We start from the raw sequence: 13,872 nt of genomic DNA on the forward strand, positions 1-13,872 counted from the left end.
GTTTCAATACTATTAGAATCCCTAGTATAATATTTTCTATTATTATATCGGTATTGAATATAAGTAAATTAAAGGCGCGTATAGTAAAATAAAGTTAGGGAGGGTAGCGATATATAGTATTAGTAGTAGCGAGGATAGTTAATTAATAATCCGGTTTAATCGATTCTATAATAGTAAATTAGAAGGGGCCTTCAACCTCGTCCTAAACGGGGCTTATATTAAACAGATAATTAAATTCAATAAATTTATATACGCAACTAATTTAAAAAGTAATTCCGATAATATTATTATTTTTAATTATTTATTATAGTATAAAAGGGAGTATATCCAACAATTAACTACATAATACTAAATCTATCTAATATATTTAAATAGGTTAGTCCAAATTGTTATATAAATAGGATTGTATATACCTTCCTACCCTTTTTTAAACTACTACCTACTTCCGTTAAGTATTTAGCGTTAGGCCTCGCTAAATATTCTATATCTGAATACCCTTCCACTTTTTATTTCCCTTTCGTACTAAGTTTTTTAAATAATAGTAGCAGTATAGACTCATTATCCCTTATAAATATAAGTATAATCGGGACCTATAAATATTATATATTAGTTAAATCTAATATCAATAAGGGAAGATGTTGTACTGTAAGTAACTTTCTTTTCTTACCCCTACTCCGGGTAAAAGGATTAGTAATAGGCGATATTATAATAGATTGTCCTCGATTTCCGATATTTAATTTTATATAATTTGTCTTTAATAAACCTATTTACAAAACGAACTAAAATTAGTAATTATATTATTAATTAAAATTCGGTCGAAATACGTCCTAAACCCTATTATTTATACTTAACCGACCGCGAAGGATAGTAAACTATAAATAAGTAGTAGTCGTAGAGTGTATTTAGAGGTATATTTTCGAACCTATCTATAAAACGAATTAAGGTTAGTAATTATATTATTAATTAAAATTTAATTAAAATACGTCCTAAACCCTATTATCTACGCTTAACCGACCGCGAAGGATAGTAGGCTATAAGTAAATAGTAGTCGTAGAGTGTATTTAGAGGTATTATTAAAATAGTATAATAAAGTATAATATTTAAAGTAATTAAGGAAAGATAATCGGATAGAAAATTAGAGGGGGTATAGTATTTTAATTATAATACTAGGGAGAATAGATAGTTAGAATATATAAATTATTAAAGGCGGAACCCTAGAGTATTAAGGATATAGTAAATTTGATTAACTATATAGAATTAGGTACCTTATTAAGGAAGAGGGTACTAGTAACGCTAAGAATCCTTATAATAAGTAAGGATATTAAAATAAGGGCGGTATAGCGAAGAGATAGTATAATATATAATAATAGTAAAAGTCTACTAAAGTATTAATATATTACAAGTTAATAAATCGTTGTAGGAAATACCCGAACGTTTATTACTAAAATATAAAATTATATATCCTACTATAATAGCTACTAACGTTTACAGGTTATTTCTAATTGAGAAAGTAAGGCCGGTATACTAGTAAAAAGTAGAAAGTCGGTAAAGATTGCGTTGGACTAGATATATATAACCTACGCACTAAGGCTTATTAGCGGAGATGTGAAACTCCTTCTTAATTTAATTTGTAATTTTAGGCATTAACTATTATATAATATTCATAGCATCTATTGTAACTAAATAAATAGAATCCCCAAGCGGGGTTACTATAAGCTATTTATTTTCGTTAAGTAGGTATTATAACTACTAAATAGTCTACTATATTATATTTCGCAATTAAGCGAATAAATAGTATATATCTGTAGTAGACCTAATAATACGCTAGTGAGTAATTAACCGCCGGCTTAATTTGTAAAGAAGGATACTAGAATATAAATATAAAAGCGATTTGGATTTCGGGATTTCAACTTTGAAAAATATATTATATATACAAATTAGGCTTAAAAGTTTCTTTTTTACACTATAGACTTATATAGAATTAATTATACTATAACAATATCAATTCCCTCTACGGCCATTAGCGGCTCTCGTACTATAAATTTATATAGAATTATTCCTACTATAATAAAATTAATTCCTTTTACAACTACTAGCGATTCTTATATTATAGATTTATATAGAATTAATTCTAATATAATAAAATCGATTCCCTCTACGGCTATTAGCGTCTTACTATCTTCTAAACCAATTATCCTAAATAAATCCCTAGGGTACTACGGACGGAGGGGGTTAGAACTATTACTAAATTTCGTACGGCCTACCTTTCCTACTAGTATTTAATTAGGCTAGAGGACTTAATTTAAGTAAGTAGATATTTATTAAATATATTCGAAATTATACTTATATATTTAATAGAGTTTTAAATATTTACTATACGTAAATTTAGTCCTCGAAGCTATACCGATTAACCTCTTATATATAACTTTTATTTTTTTTATATTAACCTAAACTTATTAGTAATAACCGAGTTGGGGAATAGACTACAAATATTTATATTATTATTCGTAAAATAAAATATTTCTAAGATAGTTTCCTCCTCTTCGTTACTATTTATATTTAAAGCGGGTAGGGCGGGTAGTAAAGGTAGCGGATTACTTTTATTTAAATAAACATCCTCCTTATTATTACTATTTATATTTAGGGCGGATAGGGCGGGTATAGGTAGGGTAAATATAGGTAGGGTGGGTATAAATAGGGTAGGGTTATTAGGAAGATTAATATTTAATAGAAGTAGGATAGGCGAAGGGGGTAGAACGTTATTAACCTTATAAAATTTATTCTTATTAGAGTACTTCGGGTCGACTTCTATTAGAGTAATCCCGTAAATTTCCTCCTCTTTATTACTATTCGTATTTAAAGTGGGTAGGGCGGGTAGTAAAGGTAGTAAATTACTTTTATTTAAGTAAACGCCCTCCTCTTTATTACTATTTATATTTAAAGCGGGTAGGATGGGTAGTAAGGGCGGCGGATTATTCTTATCTAAGTAAACGCCCTCCTTATTATTACTATTCGTACTTAGGGCGGGTAGGGCGGGTATAAGTAGGGTAGGTATAGGTAGGGTAGGTATAAGTAGGGTAGGGTTACTAGGAGGATTAATATTTAATAGAAGTAGGATGGGCGAAGGGGGTAGAACGTTATTGGCCTTATAAAATTTACTCCTATTAGAGTACTTCGGATCGACTTCTATTAGAATAATTTTATAAGTACTAGTATAGTTACTAAGAGGGTTAGTAACTTCCGCCCGTATACGCTTTTATCGATATTATATTATTAAAAGTAATATCAATTATAATTGCGATCGTCGCTATTTAATCGGATTATTACCCTCGTCTACGTCGGTTTCATTATCTTCTAATACAATAAACTCCTAACTCTTAAATAGGACCCCATCTTTATTAAATTATTAGATCCGCTTCCTAATAATTAAAGTAATATAATTTTTAATATACTATACATTAATTCTAGCCTCTAAATCTTCTAAATTTATAATAATAATATCCTTTACTTTTAGTTTAATTTTAAAAGCCTACTTATTACTTAAAATTAGGGCTTGGGCTTTAATAATATAATCTTTAAACTCCTAGCGCGAATCCCCTAACGAATATAAGGTATAACGTTTTATAAATTTTATAGCAATAGGTTTATTTATATCTTTAAACGTTTTATAAATTTTATTAAATAATAAGGGGTTGCGCTTAAGATTAGTAACGAAATAGGGACCCGCTAGCGGTAGGATATTATTAAAACGGTTCTAATTTATTAGTTTGCTAGCGTCGACCGCCTTTATAATTATTAAAAGTAGTTTGGAGTAGAAATGGTTAATTAAAATTACTCTTTTAAATATATATTTGAAAATACGTTATAGTACTTTAGCTATTTATAAGAACCGATTAAAATTATATAATATTAAATACTTTACGGCCTCGTACCCGGCGAGGGTTTGAAAATACTCCCTAGCCTCCGCTGGGATGCCTATTTTATTTAGGTTTAGATTCGGTACTAGCTTATAGATTTATTAATTATTCGGTTAATATACTTTACTCTAATTAGAGTAAATAATTATTAAATAGAGCAGATAATCTACTTTATATAATAGCCTCTCCTCGGTCTAATTATATACCGAACTATAAATTATTAGTAGGAATTACTCTACTATATATTCCTATTTAATACGATATAGTCTTTTTATATATTGTAGTATAGTATTTATATTCTAAATAAAATTAAATCCGATGTTAATATAGTAAGTATAATATAAGTTTAAACCGGTAGTATATATAGTAGAATTTAGGATTAATACGTTTATATGTTTATTAGGATTGTTCTAAGACGCTACAATTTAGCTACGCTTAGCCTAATTTTAATTTAAATATACTATACGTACTATAAGCTTAATTTTCTTAAGTATGGAATATAGAATTCTAGATTAATGTTAGCGAACCGATATACTTTATTTTAATTAGAGTAGCTATTGTTTTACTATAATAAGAATAAACCCTTATTAATTACTAAGGAAAAAACTTATATTTATATCCAAGGGGAATTCGCTATAATAAGGATCCGTTTTCGCTCTATATAAGTATCGGTATACTTTTAAACCGTCTAAATAAAAAGCGGAGATTTAATAAGAACCTAATTAAATATATAGAATTAATCGGTAGGAAGAAGTATATAGCTATTTAATATTAAATTAAAAAATATATATAAGAGTCCGCTATTATAGTCGGTACGTATAAAATCCCGGACAATTTATATACCTAAACGTAGGGTAGAATCGTTAGCGTATTTAGACGATTTAAAAACGTCTTTTCACATTTAGTTTATAGTAAATTTTGTAACGGTTTACAGAATATCCTAGTTCGTAGCAGGTCCCTATTTGTAAATAGTAATATCAATTATAAATATTAAATATTTATAAATATTTTGGGCTAGGAATTATATTAAGCGGACTAGTATTATATTTAATACTAATATTTTATCCTCCTCTAATACCCTCAATATAACTAGTTCATCGATTTTATAATTAGAAGGATTAATTATTATATCCTTTAATAGACTATTAATATAGGCTGCGACTTTATCTTTACGAATTTTATAGCCCAAATACACTAATTAAACCTTTATTAGTAGTATTTTCGCTAAAGAATATAATATATTACTATTTAGGAGTATAAATAAGGTTATTATACTCTAATTAATAATTAGTATTTAAGTCTCCCGCATAACTTTGCTAGTATTAAATAGTACGACTTTGCCGGCATTTACAATATTCGCTTATATTTTAGGGTAGAAGTACTACTATTAATATCCTTAGGATTAGAAAATATTTTAGAAATATTAGTACGTCTCTATAGATACATCCGGTTTAATAATATAATCGGGGTAGCCTAATTTAAATAATAGTATAAAACTACTATTATTTAACACTTAGAGGATAGTATTGTATTTAGTTAGGCACCTAAATAAATTCCGAAGGCCTACCTCCTATATAAGGGTTGTAAAAGCCTATATATCTATTAGGCGGTTTAATATAGGAGTAACTAAATATATTAGCTGCGTAATTGTAGGGAGGAGTCGGATAGCCCGGAAGGCTGTTATATTTATATTATAAGCCAACTAAGCCTTATTAATAATTATAGCTTAGAATTTAGTGTACTTTTCGTATATTATAGCGAGGCGGACTTTATGTATCTTATAAATCTTATGATTAAAAGGGGTTAGTAACTAATTTACTTTACTCTAATCGGAGTAGAAAATTAATTTATATTAGAATAAAATATATTTACTTTATAAATCCTTTATTATTAATTTCACTTTCGTTATTAAATTTACCTTCGTTACTATTAAATTTATCCTTATTACTATTATATTCCTTATTAAATTTATAATCTGCAATATTATTATTATCCGCCTTAAATAGGGTGTTAATTATTTTTTTAATTTAATTATTTTAATTAAAACTATTCGTACGGACGATTAACTCGTTTATATAATATAGTAACGTCCCCCTAAGGAACTCAACTATAAATTCCTAATTAACCTACCTACTTATTAATATAATATAGGTAGTAATAATAACCTTCTATATAATTAATAATTTATTGCGATTACGTATATACTCTACTAATAAATTATTAAAAATTTACTATATAAGGGTCTTTACGTATCTAGGGTCGTCCGAATTAATACTTTTAAATATATTATACTAATACTATATATCCAAATCTCTAAACGTATTTTAGAGTTCGGTAAATATTTAGGAAATAAAAGCGGGCGGTAATATAATAATATTTAGAAACGCTTCAATAAGCTCTCTATTCTCCTTAAACTTCTTCAACCGTAAATATTCCATTAAGAATATTATACTATAAATAAATATCTTACTAATTCCAACCTCACTCGTAAATAGCGCCCTATAAAATAGTGATCGTAATATAATATAAATTACAAACGCGTTTACTAATAGTTAATATAGGCTGGGTTTTATTCTAATTAATATAATAGTAGGGGGATTCTAATTGGAGTAAAGTAGATTCACCTACAATTTGATAGGGAAGAAGACTCCGCTTATTTTTACTAATAATAACTTAATTCGCCTAATTATACTTTTCTTAAAATAGTTCATAGTTGAATTTAGGAGGATTATCTTCCTCTATTACTCTTAAAATATCTATAGGCTTCGTAAGCGCTTATATACTATAAATAATTAGATTACTATTTATATAAATATAATTAAGAAGGTAATTATAATAAATAAGGCTTTTAATCTACGTATTACCCTATATTTCGGATTGGACTAAGTTCCGAATCTCCTCCTAGGAGGCCTTAGAATCCTAAGTCAATTATATTACACAATCGATTATACTGGATACTATTGTAATATATTAATTTGTTACATTGTTTTTAAGGTAGAAAAGGGGAAAGTCTTTGTTATTAATTTATATAATAGTAAATTATAGGGTACGCTACTACGTAGAGAGCCTCTTAATATATATATTTAGATAGTATTTATTTAGGCGCAACGTAGAATTAAGCCTAAAATCCGTATCTACTAGCCTAGTATAAGATAGGGTTGTATTGTTAATATTGGACTAGAGTGTCTATAATATTACGAAAGCGTATTGTATATATATTCTGGATGCTATTTTACCGATATAGCCGAACTTCTTAAAATTGATAGTACTATTAAGATATATTAATTATTTGATTATACGGGTTTATAGTATAATATTCTATAAACCTATAGTTTTAATACTAAATTAGTTATAGGGCAATTGGTTATATATTATTTTTAGAGCGAGAGTTGTATTTAGGGAAGCGGGGAAGATGAGGGGGCTTAGTACTTCGTTCTTAATATTATAATAAGACTTTATTACCTTAAGGGTAATATTTTTAGATTAATAATTATTAAAAATAGTAAAGGCTTAGAATATCCTAAATTAATTGTTAATATAATATCTACTAATTATATACTAATTACTAATAGGAGCTTTAATATATCGGACGGATCCCTAATATTATACCTTAATTGAATACTATTATAGTACGAGGTATAAAATTACAATAAAAGTTTCTTTTAATATTATAATTAATTAATTGCTAGGTCCTAGGGTAGAGAGGTCGCCCCTCTTTATAATAATGGTATAAGTAGGGAGTTAGTTTTATTCTACTAATTTAATAATTTTAAAAATATAATTGAATTAGGTATTGTTAAAATTTACTAAGGCCTATTGGAAGAGGGGTTAATATAGTAGGAATATAACGCCCTTCTAATACTCTCTATAAAATTTCTTTAAATTAGCTAAAGGATTAAATTAATTAGCTATTATAATTCGTTAGTAAGGATTTATACAAACGGATATAGTAGATAATTAGCTATAGAATAGGGAGTAGGTAGTCTATACTTTATTCTAATAGGAATAGTAATGTAGGATTAATAATAGGTTGGGGGAGTCGGTAGCCTATATTTTACTTTAATTAAAGTAAATTAATTCGCTTTAATTAAAATAAAGTATAAGGGGCAGTAATAGGTTAAGGGAGTTAGTAGCTTATATTTTACTCTAATTAGAGTAAATTAATTTATTTTAATTAAAGTAAAGTATAATAACCGAGAAATTTATAATTATAGTCTAAATACTAATATATTTAATTTACTATCCTATAGCTAAGAAGTATAATTATATCCTTCCCTTATAATTCCGAAGTAATAAGGAGCTAGTATATTAATGTTTAATTAGGCATTTAGTACTTCGTTACCTTCTTATAAAAGAAGTCCGAAGGCGAGATCTCTTATAGAATTCTTTATATAAATACTAATTCCTCGTCTAATTATACTACAATAGCCTTAAATTTACTATATATATAATTTAAGTTATAATACTTAGTATATTCCGGATACCCCGCCTAAATTAATATTATATTACTATTAATCCCGGAAGCGACTAAATACTTACTTATATTTTAATACTAAGAGAAATCGGAATACTATAACCTTTATAACTATTAAAATTTCGTTAGGTTTATTACAAACGGTTGGTCGGTAATATTATAATTCTCTACCTTGAATTTAGCCTTACCTTTAACTTCGCTCCTTTTAGCCTTCGGAGGTATAGTATTTTATTATACTAATAATTTACTCTAATTGTAATTTATTAAACAATTAGGGTTTTACTACGAAAGGGGTTTATTTAAATTATAGTCGTCTAAACGGCCGGGGTTTAAAAGAAAAGGTTAAGTAGAGGAAGGAGGAAGAGGTTTAATTAAAGAAGGAGAAGATAAGGGAAGGGGGTGATTTAAATAATAGACCGCGCTAGCCGAATTAGAACGCCGGGTTAAACTAGGGTAAATCCCTATCTCCAGCTGCTACTCAAATAATAAGGTACCTAATAAATTGGAAGACTATTCCGGGTAGGTCCTAGTTTACCTACTACCTACAACCGACTAATAGGTAGTTTTATAATAAATAGCGCCAAAAAAATTGAAATAGTATTAACGATTTAAAATCGAGTAGGTCTTTATTACTAATTACTAACTAAAAAATTAATTCTAATTAGAGTAAATACTATTACTAGTATACTATACGCTTAATATAATATTTAGAATTATAGGGCGAACAATTAAATAATTAAGTAATACTAATTAGAATAAACTATAGCGAATTAGGTAAATAGAATATAAAGTTCGCAAGGGATAGGCTATACTTATATAAATAGCGACGGGAAGACCCGCTAGATACGTTAGTACCCTAGGCTATACGAGTAGATTAATTTAAATATATCCTAAGGCGATTATTAATTAAATTATTCTATACCCGAATACTATATACCTCCCTTATACAACGAGATCGGTATTACTTTCCTCTCTAGAATTTACAATATTACTAATAATATTTATAACTACAATAAGATTATCGTCCTCGAATTTAAAGAGGCCGAAATATTTATAATCCTCTCTATAATCCGGTTATATTTCCTTACTATTAAATTATTCGAATATACTTATAAATAGGGTGTATAGGCCTTCCTATTGTAGGTTAGGCGTATTAAAGTCGGCGGAATCTAATGGTTTATAACGCTACATTACGAACCCGTTCGTATAAATTTTATATATATAATTAATAATATTATTATCTAAGGACGGATTAGTATACTTACCTCTACTAAACCGCCCGAATTCTAATTTAATTACTTTATAAATAATTATAGTAAGGGGGCCGATAGTAAATATTTTTGTAAAGGTAAATTTAATATTATACGTAGAATTCTTATTATATTTAATATTAAAGGTAAAAGAGCGATTAATATACTCTAATATTAAATTAATTTCCTTCTATTTACTACCAATTGTAATACACCGTACCAATCCAAACCTTAGGATAGCTTCGGATAATTTAGGATCTATTATATCTATATACAATAACTACGAGAAGTATAGCATTTCGGGCTTATAGTTTGTACTTTTTCTACTATAGAAGAAGAGGAGTAGAAAGTTAACAATCTTTCGAAGAATACTATAATTACCGAATTTAACTATACGGGTAAGGATAATTAATACTTATACAATATATAGGTATTAATAAATACTATGGAATTATATATTTATACTATTGCTAGGACTATTTAAATATTTTCTAATATATCCTACTAAAGTAAATATTTTATTATATATAGAATTAAACTATATAGAAAGATAAGAAGGGCTATTAGCCCGAAAAGCATTTACAATTACTATTTCTATAACTTTCTTACTTAGGAGACTAAAATTTAAGAACCCTCCGTTAATGAAGTTCCGTATTAGGAAGGCGAGAATCCTAGAATAGAATATATTGTAAAGAAGTTGTAATGCGTAGTAGAACTCAGTTTTTTGCGGCTTAATATTCTTAGCTCTATTAAGGCTATAAGTATTTTATTTAATAAAGTACTAGAAATATTGAAAAATTAAATTAATAAAATTGAATTTAATATAGAAAAATACTAGGACGGACACTATCCACTCTTTCCGATCGTATACAGCCTACGCCTCTAACTAAATAAAAATAATTTTATAGATATATAATATTATCTTCTAATTACTATAAACAAGAAAAAACCTATTATTAAACTATTCCTAACTTATTCCTAATAGGCCGAAGAACAATTTATTATAGAGACGGTAAACGCCAACTAATTTACCCTTATTCTTATTGATAATAGGGATTTAAAGAATAAAGCTTTGGGATATTTAATAATATTTAACTTTAAAGAAGGTATACATTAGAAGACTATCCTAATTGCTAATAATTAGGAATAGGGATTGTAATTTCTCTATAATAAGTAAATCGATAATAGGATAGAATATACGTAGCGTTGGGGCGAAGGAAGGAATGACCTAGGACTTCTAGAATAGAACAGTAAATTGGAATTAGGATAGTCGGAATAGTCCAAAAATATTAGAACTATTTATTAGCAAATAAATTGTAAGGTTGTATATAGTATCCTTTCGACTAATACCGGGGCTCTGGACGGTATTAAAATAATTATAATTATTATAAATAATAATAAGATTAAGATCGGATATAATACGCTTAAAATTTTACTAAAATCGTTAATTTAATTATAGAATATCTACGAACCGAATTAACTATTGCAATAATTATAAACATTTTAATAGTAACACTTATCCTACTATACGAAATACATATACCTAATTTAATTAATATATTCTAGATACGCCTCGCTATACTATTAGTACGTATATAAAGACCTATAACTTAAAGAAAGAAATTCAACTTACGGGGAGCGCGAATACTTATAAGAATTATAAATATTATATAAATATAAAGTAATATAAATTCAATATAACGAGTATAATATTTATATTTCGGCTATTAAGTACGCCAATAGGACATTAATATTTTAAGGAGTAAATACAACCGAAGGGTACGCTATTAAAATTATATTATACCCTACTATATAATATTTAAAATCCACCAGGTACTATATAAATCTTTAATATTATAGGGTACATCGCCCCCTCTAACTATAGAGGAAATATTAAATTTCACAAATAATAAGAATAAATTAAAATCGACAGACTCTTTAACTTTAGCAATTTTAGGGTTAAAATAATAAAATTCAGAATCTTTATTTTAAAGGCCATTAGGTTTAGTAGGTTCGGACTATCGGAGGCTAAGCTTTTTATTATTTTTAATATTTTTAGGTCGGCATCGTAATAGAAATATTAATTCCTCCCCAAATATTTAATTAAGAGCCTCTATATTAAATAAACTATTTTTATCCTTAAACTATATAATAACGCCTTAATAAAGGAGGGCCTCGCGCACATCTTTATTGTATAAGGATATAATAAATTCCTTTATATAGGCTCTAAATAACCGATTATCGCTTTGGGTTACTTTAACCTAACTACGAATAAACTACCTAAAGTTTCCCCTCTTAAAATAGAGGCTATACTAATATTATTTAGTATTATAAATTAACAATTTATTAGGGTTATACAATTGTATTAGCACTTTAAGAATAGTTAATAAAATATATAAAATAGGGGTAGGAGTCGGGTTCGAGGTATTATAATTCGAAATAGGTATAGAATAGTTAGGAACGGGCGTAATTAGAAGTAAGCTCAATTCGAACGTAAGGTCGGGCGAACCAAGTATAAATATAGAACAGTCATTATATAAAGGCGGAAGTAGCGTTTTGTAAAACGAATATTCTATCGAATTTAATAGATTGATTAAATTGAATATTATACCCTACTACGCTTTACTCTAATCGGAGTCTCGTATTAGAGTCGTCTATTTAGCGAGTAGTTAGTTGTAACGGTAGGGGTTAATTTACTCTAACCGTAGTAGATAAATTACTCTAACTATAGTAAAATCCCACTAAAAGTGTTTGTCACTCTGCAGCCGACGGCCAAAAAACGCAAAACCCGCTCAGACTTGCTACCGTAAAAACGGGTGGGGTGGGGTGGTTTTGGAGGTTGTGGGTCATTGAGAACTGAGACTAGCAGGCAGCAGCATTCTGAACTTCCAGATACCCACCCACCTGCTCCTTATTGCCTTGACCTGGTACCACCCGGAAGTTCCTCGAGGGAATCTCACCGATGGAAAGTGCCCAGACATTACCTACCTGCTGGCTGGTGATTTTCGAGATTTACTGTTTCTTGTCCCTTTGCCCCTTTTGCGGTCAAGCAATTGCTGACATGTCTCGGTATCTCGCCAACGACAGGGCTTGGACATGCAGATGCCACACTCACACATGAACCTCTCTTTTCTTGATTGTTTCGTCCCAGTCAGAGATACAGATCTGAATGGCCGAGTCTTCTCAGATCTACGCCTCCCATATGTGCACTTGCACCGTTGCACGCCATCTTGTGATGTGCCGTTACACAACGCATGCTATTCAAGCAGACTGTGGCCGTTATTAGACGCTCGTACCCTACTGCCGGGTGGGCTGTGACCCGGAGTGTGGAGGCAAAGGGTAATCCAAGTCACTCCCAGAGATTAACAACTCTCTACAGACTGTCCACCTTGTCACAAAAGGCGCAGTGAGGAGCTATGAGGACCTAAGATTCGTTGGGACAAAAGCCAAGGGGTTAAAGGCCTTGCGCGACCGCCAATGGATAAATAAAGTAAAAAAAAGGTACCAAACCGAGAACGTAACTGGAGGTTCTCATACACGGCCTAAAAGAGACCAAAGTCTTCAGATCTGGTTCTGACCTTTTACCCCTCCATGGTAACCTATACTACTTGGCATCAAAGAGCCCCAACGAGCACAGCATAGCCGCCTTAAGTCGAAATCAGCTGGCGGTGAGGGCTGGAGGAAACATGGCTTGATTTGGCGTATCGCTGTTCGGAGACATCAAACGTCGAGAACTGGAACTGGACTTGTAAACCTCTGGAATACAAATCAATCTCTGGCACTTGGACTACCGAGTACAAGTTTCACCCGCATGATTTCTTTGCTCAGCTGAAGAATATAACCTGCGCAATATCCCATTAAACTGCAATACCATTCAACTAACTGATGGTCCGAAGAGATGTTGCCATGGCTGCTGAAGTGTGACGGATGGTGATGGAGCACGCAGTACGCAGTACCTCGAGGCCGATCTGTTGGCGGCTTACGAAGCCAACCTCCACAGTCCACTTGTTCGCGGCTGGCTCGCTCCGCCCCGGGGCCTCCAAAAAGCCGCAGATACCACCCGGTCATGCAGGGCCAGAGATCCTATTTTCAAGTGTATTGTTCCGGATCGATACTGTTGACTATACTATGCTCGGATCATTTCGAGTCACCCAAGCCTCCAGGCTCGAGTCTCTCAAGTTCTTTGTGTCTCCAAGCACTACAGTACCCAAGTCTACTACCTAGGTACTAC

This window comes from Neurospora crassa, linkage group I (assembly GCF_000182925.2).
Source record: "Neurospora crassa OR74A linkage group I, whole genome shotgun sequence".
Lineage (NCBI taxonomy): Eukaryota > Fungi > Ascomycota > Sordariomycetes > Sordariales > Sordariaceae > Neurospora > Neurospora crassa.